We start from the raw sequence: 19,584 nt of genomic DNA, 5'->3' as shown, positions 1-19,584 counted from the left end.
GCATGCCGCGACAGCGTGGACGTGAACCGTATGTGCAGTTGACGGACTTTGAGCGAGGGCGTATAGTGGGCATGCGGGAGGCCGGGTGGACGTACCGCCGAATTGCTCAACACGTGCGGCGTGAGGTCTCCACAGTACATCGATGTTGTCGCCAGTGGTCGGCGGAAGGTGCACGTGCCCGTCGACCTGGGACCGGACCGTAGCGACGCACGGATGCACGCCAAGACCGTAGGATCCTACGCAGTGCCGTAGGGGACCGCACCGCCACTTCCCAGCAAATTAGGGACACTGTTGCTCCTGGGGTATCGGCGAGGACCATTCGCAACCGTCTCCATGAAGCTGGGCTACGGTCCCGCACACCGTTAGGCCGTCTTCCGCTCACGCCCCAACATCGTGCAGCCCGCCTCCAGTGGTGTCGCGACAGGCGTGAATGGAGGGACGAATGGAGACGTGTCGTCTTCAGCGATGAGAGTCGCTTCTGCCTTGGTGCCAATGATGGTCGTATGCGTGTTTGGCGCCGTGCAGGTGAGCGCCACAATCAGGACTGCATACGACCGAGGCACACAGGGCCAACACCCGGCATCATGGTGTGGGGAGCGATCTCCTACACTGGCCGTACACCACTGGTGATCGTCGAGGGGACACTGAATAGTGCACGGTACATCCAAACCGTCATCGAACCCATCGTTCTACCATTCCTAGACCGGCAAGGGAACTTGCTGTTCCAACAGGACAATGCACGTCCGCATGTATCCCGTGCCACCCAACGTGCTCTAGAAGGTGTAAGTCAACTACCCTGGCCAGCAAGATCTCCGGATCTGTCCCCCATTGAGCATGTTTGGGACTGGATGAAGCGTCGTCTCACGCGGTCTGCACGTCCAGCACGAACGCTGGTCCAGCTGAGGCGCCAGGTGGAAATGGCATGGCAAGCCGTTCCACAGGACTACATCCAGCATCTCTACGATCGTCTCCATGGGAGAATAGCAGCCTGCATTGCTGCGAAAGGTGGATATACACTGTACTAGTGCCGACGTTGTGCATGCTCTGTTGCCTGTGTCTATGTGCCTGTGGTTCTGTCAGTGTGATCATGTGATGTATCTGACCCCAGGAATGTGTCAATAAAGTTTCCCCTTCCTGGGACAATGAATTCACGGTGTTCTTATTTCAATTTCCAGGAGTGTAGTTTTCAGTCGCCTATGCGCCGCTGCTGTAGGCATCGTAGAGACAAGATTCACAGCGATCTGCGAAGTAAGATGCAGATATAGGCGAGCACTTTAAGTGTAGGGGCACAGATGTACGTCCGCATCCTACAAAGGAATCACCATTAATAGTGTCGCATGCCCTCATTTCATGAGACACTGCCGAGAGGTTTACAGTTCAATGCACGGCTGTTCTTGCTAAGCATGTGCGGTTAAGTTCCTTCCATCACCAAGAGTCGAACCGAATACCTGGAAGTCAAGTGCCACCGCACAAGCGTGCGTTAGCGACCTACGCTATGGAGGTGGGTGTTCACACTCTCTAATCTTCTTCACAGTTCTTCTTTCTGGCTCAGATAGACCACGTCACTAACAAGACAATTATTCAAGTTCTAGTCAAATCCTCATATTCAACTTATCATTGTCTGCACTTAAGTGTAACGACGAAATGCACTACTTCTACTACCGCGAGTCTTCAGAAACGCTTTACTTTCCCATATTAAAGTTCCAGTTTCTTACAGCTGTTCAAAGATAGGCATTAATCATCAGTTTAGCACATCACTTAAATCAGTATTTCAGACAAGAGGCAGTCTATGCACCTCCTCACTCTCGATTACTTGATACATGACGGTTTGCAGTTGTAAAAAATGCGGATTTTGTTGCGGGACGTAGTGGAATATTCCCGTTTCAGCCCCAATACTTTCACGCAGTTTCGACAAGTGCTGCAGTTTTACGTAGCTTTCAAAATTGCGTCTGTAACGATGGTGCGTTCCAAGCAGAAGGTGGGTGGTCACGGCCTTCTTCATTCTATGCCAGTTTCTGCTCCTTATCAAATGTTTCGGCTGACCTTATTTATTTCCTTTACAGACATTACCGCTTACAATTTTTAAGTGCATTGAGTTTCTCTGCTGAAGTCAGTTTCAATAAAATCCTCCTGCATGTGCGACTTCGTCGTATTGGTAAAATACTGTAACGTTTCGGCAGTTACATGCAGGTCGTCTTCATCAGCGTGACATGTGCCGTATCATTCTGACGAGAACGATCTACAGTAACTGCGGGAACACAACAACAGTATAGTTTACATCATAAGCAGATTGGAAGGTGCAGTATAGCAGGCGTCGTTTATACCGCCTATGAGACGTACAAGATGAATGTAAAGTCTTTCCCTGATTACAAAAAACATTACTTGTAATGAATTATGCTAGACAGCTATGCGGTTTGTTGTGAGTTGTAGGTTCACTCGCGAAGATTTTATGGACTCGCTTCTACATGTGCTCTACATTTGAGTTCTTTTCTCTCTCTCTCTTGTTATAGGTAGCTAATTTAGGAGTGCTGCTGTCAGTAATGTTTTTTGTGTTTTCGTGATACAGATCTGGTTCGGCACACAATTCCTAAACACCTGCGAACAAGAGATGCCAGATGCGGAGAGGACGGTGTGAAAAATTTAAAGAGACTGTCAATATTGGCAAGAAGCCGTACCTGGAGCTGAGTGCCAAGACTGTTGACATCGTGTGTACAGCATTTTAACCAAGTCCGCGGAAATGGACGTGTCCTGTTTCCAGAAAGACAGACATACCACAAAGAACTGTGGTGAAGATTTTACGCAAACGGCTGCATTTCCATGCATGCAAAATGCACCTCCTGCGAGCTTTGGAGTCAAATGATAGGCGCAGACGCCCAAGAGTTTGCTACAAACATGCTGGAACGAATCGACGCCGAAAGTGACTGCTCTAACACAGTTAGTGTTTCCGATGAAGTGAGTTTTCGCATCTCCGGGAAAGTAAAAAGCCTAATGTCCGCATATCGTAATACAGCAGATAAGGGACAGCGCGAAAGTGAAATTGTGGTGTGGCTTAATGCGCAACACAAATATTGAACCGTTCTTTTTCACTGAGGCTACCATTACGGCAACAGCTGACTTGGACATTTTGGAACTTAACGTTGCAACTCAGTACAGGAATTTGGATCACGTGAAGTGTTTCAGCAAAATGGTGCACCGTCACACGGGGGTTATTCGTTCCTTAGTTCTTGGATGAAACCTTTCCGAACAAAGGATCGGTTGAGACGATATATGATGGCCACCACGATTACCAGGCAGGACCTCGTCACGCGGAAACTCTTACGACGCGAATACGAAACGCTGTAGAGGCAGTGACGGAAGATGTGGTGGCGAAAACATGGAAAGAAGTTGAGTATCGCCTAGAAGTTCTAATGAAGACAAAAGGAGCACATGTGGAAGTTCAATAAATAAAAAGGAGATGTAGCTTTTGGGATAAGCTACCGTTTGCAACAAACCGCATATTATTTATTATCAGGGAAAGACTATATGATCACCCTGTATAACGATGATTGTCATAAAGGTGGCTGATGATCGTGTAATGTACCACTGAAATCTACAGGGTGGCGCACGAAATGTGTTACCTATTGTTTCTTTCACAATTTACGAAGCACATTAGATATCCCGCTGGGATCTCTACAGCAGTACCAGCAGAGCTTGGAAAAACAAACGAGTTACGAAATGATGTGTAATTCACGATACTGCCGCTAGACTAGTAAGCAGCAGTAGCTGACAATGGAAGACAGACGACACAGCAACGATCGGCAATTGTGTTACTTTTTCATGAAACGAAAAGCCTTGTGACTCAGAGGCGTTTTCGACAACAGTTTAACACACGATGGGTCCCTTGCAAGAAGTAAAGGAGGGAACAGTATTGGAAACGAAGCGACCTCGGCCTAAGCCTGTTTGTTCGCCGGAGAATATTGAAGCGGTACGAGTTGCTGTACAGAGAAGTCCCAAGAAATCGTGTAGAAAGGCAGCAGTGCAACTGGGAATATCCAGACGCTCCGTTCAACGAATTCTTAAAAGTGACCTCCATATGTACCCATACAAGATGACCCGTGCACAGAAGCTCACTGAAGAACACAACCAGCAGAGACTACTGTTTGCTCAGTGGGCGGAGGATAGGGAAGAAACTGTCAACAACGTATGGTTTTCAGACGAGGCGCATTTTCATTTAGACGCTGTGGTTAACAAACAAAATGTACGCTTTTGGGCCACTGGAAACGCACAAGTGCTTCATGAACGACAACATTATGCTCCGAGGATCACAGCGTGGGCAGCAATTTCCAGTCAAGGACTTTTTCTTTGAAGAAACTGTCAACAGCGAGCGTTATTTGAGCATGCTTCGCAATAGCTTCATTCCACAGCTTCTTGCTACTGCCTTGCCCTTCAACACGCAGTGGTTCATGCAATATGGGGCAAGGCCACATACTGCAAACACTGTGTTGGAGTTTTTACACGAGCATTTCGACATGCGGATCATTTCGCTCAGGTTTCCAGGTCGCTTCAATGACGGACAAAATTGACCCCCAATAGTCTTTTCTTTGGGGGTACCTAAAGGAAAAAATTTTCCCGAAACGTCCACGTGATTTAATGGAGCTCAGAAGACTTATTCTTCAAGCTTGCAGTGAAATTACGGAAGACATGTGCCGTAGGGTAATCACTAACTTCAGTGTTCGTTTGAAGGAAGTTAGGAAACGAAATGGTGGACATATTGAGCATTTGCTGAGTTAGAACAAATCCCCATGGACGGCTTTTCATTGTGGTATATGTTCCTTTCAGATTGTATTCACAATAAAGTTTATGTTCAAAAACGAAATGGTAATACATTTTATATATAGGGGAAAGGTTGTTACCAAAAATCGCGAAAAGTATTCGACTGACTCACTTCATGTTTTTACAGGTTACTGGAATAAACATATCCAGTAACGTGTAAAAACATGAAGTGAATTATTTATATTTAATCTAAATGCGTATAAAATATGTAATAGTGAAATGTTGTTAGCTAACAGGAAAGTTGCAATTATAGCTTGCGACTACAATACTACTATGGACGTTGGATTTGCAATGACAGTAAACAAGGTACAAGGTCAGAGAGACGGGAAATCTGAGATGGACGGAGGGATGGGATGAAATGGACATAGAAAGTGGAAAGGAGGACATGGATAAAGAGAGGATGAGGAAGCGATGGACAGAGAGGGGGAGGGGGGGAAGAGAATATTGACAAAGAAAGGGGGAGGAAGTGATGGACGGAAAGACGGGGAGAGACGAATAGGAGGAGACAGAGTTAGAGAATAGGAGAAGACGAACAGAAAGGGGACAAAAGCGACGAATAAAGAGAGAAGTAGGAGGAGATGGACAGAGAGAGGGGGGAGGATGTTATGGACAGACGGGTAAGATGGTGGAGATAGACAAAGAGAGGGGAGGGGAAGATATAGACAGAGACAGGAGATTACGACGTATATCCAGTTCCCATACGTATCGAAAACATGCGATTTCTCTTTTCTTTCTTTCCCGTTTGACCAGACTGAGCCACAGGAACACTTAGCTGGGGGCAGTTAACCGATTGCAAATAAAATGGGACCAACAAATCCAGATGAAGGTGTCGCCCCTACAACGTAAGGAAGTGGATGCTTGTCCCCGTCTTTCCTCAATCCCTCACGATCGTCCGACGGCAACACTATCCAGAATAAGAAACCTAGATTGCAAACAGTCCCAGTCTCTCTGTCCGCACCCTTGCCGTTCCGCCCTTGCGCTTCGTGTTTTTCTGAGATCCACGAAGCCGATACCTGTCTTCTTTTTTTTTTTTTACTAATGTGACCGACGTGTGGAAGAGTACCCAACTGCAGCCGGAGGCGGAGCGGGCACGGCGTGTCTATCTCGCGGCCTGCCTTATCGTCTCCACTGAGTGCCGGGCCGGAATGCCAGCGGCGGACGGGGCGGCAGTGCGACCTGTGGCACACGGGGTCCGGTCGCTGCTGCTCGCAGCGCAAGGGTGGGTGCAGTTAGCTGGCAGGGCACAGTGCTTAGCGCCCTCTTAGGAGGGCAGGTGGTGTAGGACTGGCACCAGGCGTTCCACCGCTGACGTGCAGCGGTTGGACAAAGATATGGTAACACCGAAAACACGATACGATCTAGGAAAACTATAGGTATTCAAAACAGCTTCCAGTCGTCTCGGTATGGGTAAATACACGTCCGGCATGGTTATAATGGGAATCTTATAGCATTCTAACTGAAAATTAGTGGCTAGTTCAGATAACGGAGATGGAGGTGGGTAGCGATTACAAACGCTTCTCTCCGAAGTTGACTACAGAGCCTCAAAAACATTTGCCGTCTGCCGGCCGGGGTGGCCGAGCGGTTCTAGGCGCTACAGTCTGGAACCGCGTGACCACTATGGTCGTAGGTTCGAATCCTGCCTCGGGATTGGATGTTTGTGATGTCCTTAGGTTAGTTAGGTTTCAGTAGTTCTAGGGGACTGATGACATCAGAAGTTAGTTAAGTTTAAGTAGTTCTAAGTTCTAGGGGACTGATGACCTCAGATGTTAAGTCCCATAGTGCTCAGGGCCATTTGAGCCATTTTTTATTTAATTAATGTGTATTTTTTTAATTAATTTACTTTCTCTTTCTTTTCCTTCTACCTTTTCCCACTTCAAATGGTTCAAATGGCTCTGAGCACTATGGGACTAAACATCTGTGGTCATCAGTCCCCTAGAACTTAGAACTACTTAAACCTAACTAACCTAAGGACATCACACACACCCATGCCTTAGGCAGGATTCGAACCTGCGACCGTAGCATTTCCCACTTCCCGAGGGGCTAGATATTGTTATATACCGGTTTTGGCAATGTTAATGACATCTGGTGGCCGGATGCTCATGATGCCACCACTGTCCGCAAGAGGAAATCTGTGTGCTCATCTACCTGTGTCTAGCGTAGGTGTCATGTTAAACTGTGATGATAGTGTCCAACCGTTTTCGTGTTTGTATAGTGTGTAACAAAAGCGAGACGTGTTTACAAGCCTTGTGTTTACTAAGACGTAAGTCATAAACCTCCTAAAAACCACATCTAGGCTACTCGGCTTACCAGCGCTCGTCCTTGAAGCCGCTAGGCAGATCCGGTACTTGGCACGCTAGCCTCCCTCTGTTCTGGAAGCGGGCATCTTTGCAGTCTTGGCTATCCAGGCGGTTTAAGTTCCACATATATTAACTACAGTAAATGTTTCTACACAAATCTAAAACGTAATCTTTTAATAAAAACGATCTCTTCATTTCTAATTACTGTCTGCAAGATAATGCAAGTATTCGCAATATGAGATGCAGTCAAATGAAAACCAGACACTCGCCATAACCGGACTATCGAATGGTTTCATTCAAAAGTAATCATCACATGCGAGAAGACATTTATCTCACTGGGAGACGAGACGATCTATTCCCGTTCCGTTGAACACGGTCGGCCGCTGGCGCATCGAAAACCGCACCCACTCTTGCACTTGCTCGTCCGACTGCAACCGACGTCCAAGCATGTCTTCCTCCTGCTCCCCAAATGTGCGAAAATCACAGGGTGAAAGACCTGGGATTTACGGATAGTATTTGACTGAAGTGGGCTTGCACAGACGTGAAACACGGACGATCAGAAACAGTCAAAAAGAGAACTGAGACTTTTCTAATGATGTGCTACAGGAAAATGCTAAAAAATATTGAATCTGATTAGGGAAAAGAAATCAATGGAATTAATTTAGAAAAAAGAAAGGATCGATGGGGTGAGGGAGAGAAGTGTGGAGTGTAAAAATTGTGGAGGTGACCAAAGCCTATGTACAGCAAGCAGCCTCAAGTACATATAGGTTGTAGCGGTTATGCAGATATCAGTAGGCCTGCACAGTACAGACTGACGTGGAGAGCTGCATCAGGACACTCTTCGGACTGAAGGCCACAATAACTGCAACTGAGCCACGTGTTCCGATTTCACCGGCTGGCGCTCCTCATTCTCTCTAAAGTGGAGTTGCGATGCGCGGTACGTGGTGACAACCGTCCGTGTCCGCTGTGTCGCAGCCTGGCGTGGGTGGAGACAGAAGCGGCGGCCAGAGATCGAAGCGGGGCCTTGAGCAGAGCGGGCGGGCGGAAGGTGACCTTGGTAGGCCGCGTCACTTCCCGTCTGCCGAGGCAGCCGCAGCCGCCGGCCGCCGCGGCGCGGCGCCGAGGGCGGCCAGGTGCGCCGCGCGCTGCCGGGCCCGGCTCCAGAGAAGGGCTGCGCCGTTTCTGACCCTCCGGACAACTGGCCACCAGTGTCAGGAGGGGTAGCGAGTAACGAAATTTGCACGTATCCAGTAGTGTAAGAAGAATACATGACCACCGGAAATAGGTTACTATCATGGCATTAAAAGTGCGAGTATCTACAGTTTATTTTAAAATACACTGACTGAAAACTGGGTACAAGATGCCTCATTCTACTTCCCTCAGCACCTCCAAAAATTTTCCCAAATATTTTGGCATGCGAACATATTAGCGCTTTTCTTAACATCCAACTCACCTCAAAACCTCAGAAGCACTCCTATGAGTAACTCGCTCACATCCCCTACTCTATCGCTGTAAATCTCTCATAACCACCCATCCCAGTTGCCCTTTCTCACTCGTTCAGCACAACTCAGTATAATTATCTCCTTGTGTCTCTCTGTCAGTGTGTCATGTCTCACAGCCACAGTCCTCTCCGCTCTGCGCTCCTACTACAGTGTCTTCGCACTGTTACTCTCTCCCTCTTGCTCTGTCTTAATGCTACTGTCTCATTCTTTCCTTGCCACTGCTGCTGTCTCCTCTCGCTGTTACTATCGCTCCCTTCCTCTTTGTCATTGTAAAATACTCTGTGTTTGATTACTATCAAAAACAGTCTTGATCACAATTTATTTAATATGGTGACCGGTTTCGACCGCTACTGTGGTCATCTGCAGACCAGTGAGTAAGAACCTCCTTCTGCTGGGTAGTGATTCTCCAGCAGAAGGAGGTTCTTACTCATTGGTCTGAAGATGACCACAGAAGTGGTCGAAACCGGTCACCGGAATCAATAAATTATGATCAAGCCTTTTTCTGATAGTAAATATTTGTAACACATTGATCACTGTCAGTCCCACAATGTATTGAAAAGTAATCACTTTCCCTTTATTCATTCTCCCCCCCCCCCCCACTCCCCCACCGCTGTCTCTGTCACTCTTTTCCTAGCACTGTTCTATCACTGTCAGCTATATCCCACTGGCACTGCGTCCCTGTCTCTCTCTCACACAGCCCTTCTCTCCTTGGCTCTCTCTATTACACAACCACTGTCCTCTGTCTTCCAGTATTTGTTACTTTTCCAGCTCTTTGCCACTGCCACTATCTTCTTCTCTTTCAAGATAAAGAAGTGAGAAAATGTGTGCATGCCAAATTTTTTGAGAAAAACTTTGAAGGTGCTGAGGATGGTACGAAATGAGACAGCTGGTACCCCGCTTTTCAGTGTGAGTCTTTTAAAATACACAGGAACAGTTTTCGCATTTCTTGTGCTCCGATAGAAGCAGAAGTAGGAAATATCAGTGACAAGGAAGTTTGAGTGAAGTCTGGAGGGTAAGATTAGAAGTAGGAAATATCAGTGACAAGGAAGTTTGAGTGAAGTCTGGAGGGTAAGATACCACCACGCTCGGGAAGGGGGTGTCTGTGCGGAAAGGGGGGGGGCATGGTTGGGAAATGAGTGTAGATTTGTAACAGTAAAGTCTCTGTACTTTTCTGCATTTTTTGCTATTTCTCGCCATTAGGCAGCTCTGCTGAGTTTTATCTCTGTAACCATTTCATGTCAGAGATCATACAGTATTTCCTATTGGAAAAAAGGAAGAAACAACGAACTATCTGAAACTTCGTGCAGACTAACATTCTGTGACGGGGCGGAACTCGAATCCGAAATCCGGAATCTTGATTTTCGCGAGCAATGCTCTTACCTACTGCATTACTCAGGCACGACTCACGACCTTCCGTCACAGGTTCAAAATAGCCAGGATCTCTCTCATAGTGGCTTGTGCTAGACCATGGATCCAAAGATCAGAGGTATGATTCCAGGTCAGTCTTAGGATACTAGTAAACTACCACCCTCGATTCTTTACAGAATCAGACTCCAGTGTATAAAAGAGCTTCAAACGTCAGATTAATTTACAAATGAAGTAATGTATTAGATCTGAAGGGCTGTGAGAGAAAAGAAGTTTCGAAGATTTTTACAGTTACCTTTAAAGTTTCTAAGTGCTCCCATTATCAAAAACTGGATGTTCTAAGCTATGACTCGTACAATGATATACGAGTAGTTTTGTAGGGACATTTACTGCTATATGTGGATACTGTTGCAAAATATGTTGCGATTAGAGTTAGTAGTAAAGAAGTAATAAACTGAAACGTCTTGCACGATGCTTAAGTTTTACAGCAATAACAGCGAACGTGTGGTAAGCGATATGACTTTTTTCTTCCATCATTTTGTGGGGGGAAGGGGCGTGCCTCAGAGGAAAAAGTTCCGTTAAGGTTTGAAGTTATGTGTAAAGCTTATTGGAAGTCGCTACGTGTTCTAATTCTAAAATACTGGATGGTTATAGTCTGGGTGATTGGCTCGCCGTGAGTTATGTTGTCTCAAGAATACACAGTTTCCAAGTTCAGTACTTGACTTACTGTCTTACACCTTTAAGGTAAGCTTATATGTCTTAATGAGTAGACCCTGATAGATTTTTAAACTTATGAACATCAGTGGATAATTGTTTGAAATACTGAAAATCACATTTCTGTTGCCCCTGGTAGCGTTTAGAAACGCAACATGCAGCAGGGACTTGGTGACCACTTTAGCCGTTTACGAATACAGATGCGGCTCTCTTCGAATCAGTTCTGCACGTTTTCGGTTCCCAAAGCAAGCTTAGCTTCCAGCCATGTGGTATGCAACCTTGTGACAGGGGGATGACAGTGGAGCAGTTCTAGAGTTGGCGCCGGCCGTGGTGGCCGAGGGGTTCTAGGCTGTTCAGTCCGGAACCGCGCGACTGCTACGGTCGCAGGTTCGAATCCTGCCTCGGGCATGGATGTGCGTGATGTCTTTAGGCTAGTTAGGTTTAAGTAGTTCTAAGTTCTAGGGGACTGATGTCCTCAGATATTAAGTCCCATAGTGCTCAGTGCTATTTGAACCATCTACAGTTGTCAGAGGACGAGACGGTTAAGGCCGGCCACGATGGCGGCAAGTGGAGAGCGCCAGAGCGTGCGTGTGGTGTGTGCGTGGGGGCCCGGCATTGCGTAACGGGTGCGTGGCGGGGCCGCGGCGCTGACAGCCGGCGCTCTGACGGCACACAGCGCGCCGCAGACTTTGTAGCGGTCGGGAACCTGTTCCCAGCCGCCGCCGCAGCCGCAGCCGCTGCCAACTGCGTCGCGCCTCTGCGTCACACCCCAACAGCTGTACCGTGCTGCCGGCGCCGAGCAAATGAATGATGATGACGCTAGTGAATGACGATGATGGTTACGATTACGGTGATGATGGAGATAAACAGGAAAAAGAAGCCTGTAATGTTTGAATACGCCATTAGTAGTGTAGCGCTTGACACAGTCACGTCGATTAAATATTTGGGCGGAACATTGCAGAGCGATATGAAGCGGGACAAGCATGTAATGGCAGTTGTGGGGTAGGCGGATAGTCGACTTCGGTTCATTGGTAGAATTTTGGGAAGATGTGGTTCATCTGTAAAGGAGACCGCTTATAAAACACTAATACGACCTATTCTTGAGTACTGCTCGAGTGTTTGGGATCCCTATCAGGTCGGATTGAGGGAGGACATAGAAGCAATTCAGAGCGGGCTGCTAGATTTGTTACTGGTAGGTCTGATCATCACGCCAGTGTTACGGAAGTGCTTCAGGAACTCGGGTGGGAGTCTCTAGAGGAAAGGAGGCGTTCTTTTCGTGAATCGCTACTGAGGAAATTTAGAGAACCAGCATTTGAGGCTGACTGCAGCACAATTTTACTGCCGCCAACTTACATTTCGCGGAAACACCACAAAGATAAGATAAGAGAGATTAGGGCTCGTACAGAGGCATATAGGCAGTCATTTTTCCCTTGTTCTGTTTGGGAGTGGAACAGGGAGAGAAGATGCTAGTTGTGGTACGAGGTACCCTCCGCCACGCACCGTATGGTAGATTGCGGAGTATGTGTGTAGATGTAGAGATGATGACCACTGTGTGTTCTCTCTATGAGGCCCCTTTTTCACCATCCTTTTCCTAGTTGCGTAAGATTCCTTTATCTTCAAGTCGATTAGCTGATTCCTAAGTCGAGTACTTCCTGCTGCCGGAGGTAACAGATGACTTCTTTGTTTCCTTTCGTGTGAGTCAGGGATCTGCTCTTTCTCCCGTTGCGTTCATCAAAACAATGGACGCCTTCAACTACTTCTGAAATCAGCACCACGGGCTCTTATGTATGATGACCGTGTCCTACCAGTTACTGAAGTCAAGAACGACCTTCAACGATAAGTCCAATTGTGAAAGAACCGCCCTGAACTGTCTGGCCTACGTCTCTATAGAAACAAAACTGAATACCTGTCAACTTACGCAAATAATACGAACACAGGCACAATCGACGGTATCCGTCTCGGGTGGGCGTGGGGGGCGAGTGGCGTCAGGAATCCGGCCATCCTCACTGCCAGAACCGATACAACGATGCCGACCCCATTAAGAAATGGTGAAAGGCAAATGAAGAAAAAAAAACAAAAATTTCGTTAGGAAATCTGTAATTTTCCCGGGTAGCAAATTTAAATGATCTATTTATAAACATAAGGTTGTGATTTATCACATACTTTCATGTGTCAGTTGGTTCTTGTACAAGCACTAGACGCAGGTCACATTCACAGACTCCACTATACTCAACCTTCGGCCGCGCGGGATTAGCCGAGCGGTCTTAGGCGCTGCAGTCAGGGACTGTGCGGCTGGTCCCGGCGGAGGTTCGAGTCCTCGCTCGGGCATGGGTGTGTGTGTTCGTCCTTAGGATAATTTAGGTTAAGTAGTGTGTAAGCTTAAGGACTGATGACCTTAGCAGTTGAGTCCCGTAAGATTTCACACATTTCTGAACTCAACCTTTCCTGTACTTGGTACTGCGAGGTTAGCTGGGGGATCATGGGAGCCGTAGAGTCAGCTCTACTGTCCAGAAGTCAAGGAACAGACCTGTGCATCGTTCTGCAGGACACTGTTGTGCCAACTGTTTTGGTACGGCGTGTTCGTCTTCAACTCTCAAGCTGGTATTGATAGTAGCCAGTATAGTTCCACAGAGTCTTCTGTAGAAAAATCAAATTCATAGTTAAAACTACTTGGCACGTTAAAACTACGTGCCGGACCGAGAGTAAAACCCGGAAGTTTGACCTTTTACGACTGAACTATCGAGCCATGACTCGCGAAACTTCATCACCGTATTACTGGCTCATATCTAAGTGACGATCCATTAGTTCAAGCACGTTCTTTCATAGTTTTCTAGGGTTTGTATAATATTTGTGATCCATGCTCATGCATTTATTTTTTTAACTTAGGTGACTTCTTAGTTCGGCTTCGAAGTTCTGTTTCTGCGATCCTTGTTAATTTCTTATTAGGTCTGCCAAGTGCTAAGAAATGCACTCTAAGTTCTTCTCACGATGGCGAACTCATATAAAATTACTGCTATAACTAAATTCCACCAGCCTGAATAATTATCCGACGGAAGTCTGTAACGTCCCTGGCACTATATTTTTATCGGTTCATAACTGAAATAGATTGGTTTGCAGTGATTGGACGTAGGCAGTTAATAGAGAGAACACTCTTCATATACACCTATGTTACTTTTAATAAAATGTCTCTCTTTTCTTCACGGATATCATCGTCATCAGTCCTTCAATTTAAGTGCAAATGTTGCCTTGAAACAACAACAATTCATTCCATTTACTTCGTTTATTAAGTTCGTACGTAACACACATCACAACAATAGCTCTTGCTCATATTAGCATTTAAATTTTATTCCACTCTCATATAGAAGTCTTGTCACTGTTGTATTGTTTTCCCAAATGGAACTATCACGTTACAAAAGTTCACTGTAGCCTTAATAACTGTTCTAGTAATAGTATGACCACGTCATGCGTCTTTCCATTAGAAATAGTCAAACTGAAGTATTTCAGGTTGGAACAGTGACAAAACCGTTATAGAGGAAATTTTTTCCATTTTACATACGGATTTCACGTCTGTGATGGCTGTGGCCGTAATTTATGTGGTTGATGCATTGAACATATCATTGTATATGGATCTTTTACTGTCAAGTCTCTTCATAATGCGCAAGAGGGCGAAATAAGCTAATCGCTGAATTATGAAATAAAATCGTTATTTCAAAATAAAACTACAGCCCAAACAGGCAAACAACTTCAAGAAATTAATCGCGTCTGTGGACACGTGCAAGCAAAAGAGTACCAGATGATTTCGTGTGCAAGTACGCTTACGCTACGCGAATAAACCCACTCATCACTCGCTGTCGGCCTACCATTCGACAGAAAAAATTACAGACTTGTACTTTATCAACATCTGTAGGCATCCGCTTCACAAGCTGCGTGGTCCGGGTTCTCAACGTTCCTACTGGGGGACTCCCCCAGTCAGTCATGCCATACGAGGTTTCGTATATCTGCAGACTGCAGCACGGAGCCATAATTTTGTGCTACATTCTTCATCATGTGTGTTTCATGACCAGCAATTTGCCAAACTTTTCTGTTTTTATTTTATTTTTTTAAAAGTTTATTACGGTACTTGTATACATTACATTTCACGTCGCACAACTCCGGTCGTAGATGTAGCCCGTCGCATTTGTGAAGTTAATAGTAATCTCAATGGTCTGCTGAGCGTCGATAAAATATTAACAAAACATATGATTGTTATTCCAAACGACTTTAATGAGATCCTCGATTCCTTCCACCATAGCGTTGCAAACGCATGTTACCAATAGACGTATGGATCATAAGTTCGCTTTAAAGTATTAGACACTGGCATCACACTTCTGTTTGGATCACCACCAGCCAAAAACTGAAGGGCGATTGCCAATATGGGTCTAACTGCTAAACAGTCACACGTATTGTTATTGGTCTTACCAACTGTCGGATGACTGCATTTAAACGGTGGGTTCAAAATATTGTCACAGTATTCTGCAAAAAGGCATGTATATAGTATCACTTCACCACTTTAAGTTTAGGATGCTGTTCGCTGACTTCAACAAAAATTCGCATAAGTGCGATAGGATTCGCGCACCGAGAGTTCTGTACAAACTGAATTATCCATACAGACAGTTCACCCATCCTAGTAATCGAGAATTTCGTCGATTTTGCCTGTTATCGATATCGATACTGGCAATATATCAATGTATGTGATATAAATGGCCGTAACTTTTGACAGTATTAACAAGCTTAAATCCCACAAAGGGATCGTGAACCTTAGTAAGTGATACGAATTTCAATTTGATTCCTCTACCTGCTCCTGAGAAAAAGGAGTCTCAACAGACGGATAGACAGAGACAGACAGTTTGGTGCCATAGTAAATCTACAATTTTCAATTTTTTTCCCCTTTACTCGTACTGTGAAATTTCCTTCCTGCCAAATTTCATGATTCCAGGTCAACGGAAGTATGCTATAGGTATTGGTGAGTATCAAAATATGTGACATAAATGGGTGTATCTTTTGATTGCAATGGCGTAGAAGTTTAAATACACTCCTGGAAAAGGAAAAAAGAACACATTGACACCGGTGTGTCAGACCCACCATACTTGCTCCGGACACTGTGAGAGGGCTGTACAAGCAATTATCACACGCACGGCACAGTGGACACACCAGGAACCGCGGTGTTGGCCGTCGAATGGCGCTAGCTGCGCAGCATTTGTGCACCGCCGCCGTCAGTGTCAGCCAGTTTGCCGTGGCATACGGAGCTCCATCGCAGTCTTTAACACTGGTAGCATTCCGCGACAGCGTGGACGTGAACCATATGTGCAGTTGACGGACTTTGAGCGAGGGCGTATAGTGGGCATGCGGGAGGCCGGGTGGACGTACCGCCGAATTGCTCAACACGTGGGGCGTGAGGTCTCCACAGTACATCGATGTTGTCGCCAGTGGTCGGCGGAAGGTGCACGTGCCCGTCGACCTGGGACCGGACCGCAGCGACGCACGGATGCACGCCAAGACCGTAGGATCCTACGCAGTGCCGTAGGGGACCGCACCGCCACTTCCCAGCAAATTAGGGACACTGTTGCTCCTGGGGTATCGGCGAGGACCATTCGCAACCGTCTCCATGAAGCTGGGCTACGGTCCCGCACACCGTTAGGCCGTCTTCCGCTCACGCCCCAACATCGTGCAGCCCGCCTCCAGTGGTGTCGCGACAGGCGTGAATGGAGGGACGAATGGAGACGTGTCGTCTTCAGCGATGAGAGTCGCTTCTGCCTTGGTGCCAATGATGGTCGTATGCGTGTTTGGCGCCGTGCAGGTGAGTGCCACAATCAGGACTGCATACGACCGAGGCACACAGGGCCAACACCCGGCATCATGGTGTGGGGAGCGATCTCCTACACTGGCCGTACACCACTGGTGATCGTCGAGGGGACACTGAATAGTGCACGGTACATCCAAACCGTCATCGAATCCATCGTTCTACCATTCCTAGACCGGCAAGGGAACTTGCTGTTCCAACAGGACAATGCACGTCCGCATGTATCCCGTGCCACCCAACGTGCTCTAGAAGGTGTAAGTCAACTACCCTGGCCAGCAAGATCTCCGGATCTGTCCCCCATTGAGCATGTTTGGGACTGGATGAAGCGTCGTCTCACGCGGTTTGCACGTCCAGCACGAACGCTGGTCCAACTGAGGCGCCAGGTGGAAATGGCATGGCAAGCCGTTCCACAGGACTACATCCAGCATCTCTACGATCGTCTCCATGGGAGAATAGCAGCCTGCATTGCTGCGAAAGGTGGATATACACTGTACTAGTGCCGACATTGTGCATGGTCTGTTGCCTGTGTCTATGTGCCTGTGGTTCTGTCAGTGTGATCATGTGATGTATCTGACCCCAGGAATGTGTCAATAAAGTTTCCCCTTCCTGGGAAAATGAATTCACGGTGTTCTTATTTCAATTTCCAGGAGTGTATTTTGCAACGCCAAAGGGCCATAGATCTCAGTATATGATATAAATTTAAACTTGATACGTCTACCGGTTACTAAGAAAAATGGTTCTTAACATATGTTCGGACGAACGGTCGGGAAAAATGGACAAAATTTATTTTCGTAAGATACAATTACAAATTAACAACCTTCGGATATATCCTTTAGTTGTGCTATGCAACCTTGCCTCCTGATGAATTTCATGATTTTACGTCAAAGGTACGTCTGATAGGTACGATGATTGAAATTACGATTATCAAAATATTTAACATAAACGGCCGTATCTTTTGGTTGCACTGACTTAGAAGCATACATTTATTACACCGTCGTGTAGGCACTATGCTACCAGAAGACAGTGTCAGCATGTGTCGTAGTCGGCAAACTGCAGTTTTTTATGGCTCGTGTGAACGTACATTGAAATCAGTGAAACATTTGAAAACAGTTGTTAGATTGTACGTGTCTCGCCGCCGTATTTCCACCTCGGGCAGCAATGGCAGGTCGTGAGGATTACAAGCATACTTCACAAAAAGCGTCTGCGTACGTCACTGAACGTACCTGCAAAACAATACGATTGAACGACATGCAGTTCTGGAGATATGACGTCATAAACGTTGAGATGCCTGAAAAACTTGCTTACCTATTCTTGCACGCGACCGAGACCGGCAGGTTTCAATGTGTGTTACGACCGAATCTAACGTAAACAAGCTTCATAACAATCTAATAATGGCCCTTGCGCTAGCAGCTGGTGACAATATCTTCCCGAAGGCTATTAAAAGCGTTTGCCTCGTGCAATCTGCTGCGGAGTCTCTTCTGCTGGTGTTTGCAAACACAGGTATTATTCCATTATCTGAGGCCACACAAACCCGGCGCCGCTTCGGGCTACCGCAGCTCATCCGCCGCGTCTCGGCACACAAAAGGAACCGCGCGAGCGAAATGCATCACCGCGGCGGCAGCGGCGGTGGCGGACAAAGAAGTGCAGGAGAGGAGAAAGAAATGTCGCTCCTCGCCATCGGAATAGCACGCGCTGGCGTGTCTGAGGAGTTCCGCGGAAACGCAGCCAACCCTACCGTGCGGTCGCCTTCACAAGGGCACTACTCTGTAGCTCGAAAGTCTAAACCGAATAAAAATGCACGTTATTTTAAACTGCGGGCAACTGCAGAAAAATTTCCACACTGAATGAAATAATCAGAACTGGCTGTAAAATAGACGGGCGTTCAGAACTAAAGCAACAAACGGAAATTTTGCAAGGTTGTATTTATTTTGCCGCAGAACAGTACAAACAAGTGATAGCAAACAACTGCAACATAGATAACGGTAGACAAAACTGTTCTTCGTTTTCTCCAACTTAACGGATTTGCAAACACACACACATTTCGACGACTGGTTAATGTGCTCAGTATGGGGTGTGCCGCCTCTGGCAGCAATACAGGCCTGACAAACGATGGGGCATGCTGTCAGGGCATACTGTCAATCATATCATCAGTTTCATGTTGAGGCAACAGCGCCCATTCCTTCTGCAGAACTGCTCGCAGTCTTGGAGAGCGGCTGGTGCTTTCGGACGTGATGCAAGCAGTCTGCCTAGTGCATCCTAGACATTCTCTGTGGAATTCAAGTCAGGAGGGGCGAGCAGGCCACGTCATATGCGTAATTTCCAAGAAAACATCAACCGCCCGTGCTCGACCCTATGAGGTCGAGCATTATGGTCCATCAATACGAAGTATTGATTACTGGTAAATAAATAAACAGCTCTAAAAACTAACACTCCTAGGTGTTCATTTAACTCGAGTCGACTGATGCGACAAAACGTTTAGCGCTTTCCACCCTGAGAGAAAATTTATCAGACCTTTACCTAATATGCACCAGTTTCCATACATTATGACTGCTAGAATCACGTAAATACGATGAGAAAATGCACATTGTGATAGTTTGTTCAAGAAGTGACTAGCTTTGTTGTCCTACTGAATTTTCAGAAGGGTATAAACGCCAGTTGGCACTTCGTACATGTGTTCAGACACCTAACATACGTTAAATGAAATATTCTCAGTCTCCAATAATGTGGCTAAATGTAGAAAAACATACTGTTTTGGTGGTCAAAAATTTGGAATGAAACAGCTGCCAAACGGAATCCGGTGACACACACAATCGTCGCAGTCCGGAGTGACGAAGGAAACTGATGACAAATTTCAGACCGAACCCATACGATAATGCGTTCCGAAGTAGATAGGGTTAAGTTGTATGATACCGACTGTAGCTGTAGTTCTTTTCTCTATTGTCGTACTACTGTACATAGCGGTACAAGGATATCTAAGTTGCCTAAAACTAAATACCATAGTATCAGAGTAATACAGAAAAAAATTATAGATGCTGGTGAAAGGTTTCTTCCCTCC

This window comes from Schistocerca cancellata, chromosome 12 (genome assembly GCF_023864275.1).
Source record: "Schistocerca cancellata isolate TAMUIC-IGC-003103 chromosome 12, iqSchCanc2.1, whole genome shotgun sequence".
NCBI classification, from domain to species: domain Eukaryota; kingdom Metazoa; phylum Arthropoda; class Insecta; order Orthoptera; family Acrididae; genus Schistocerca; species Schistocerca cancellata.
This window is presented reverse-complemented; position numbering follows the sequence as displayed.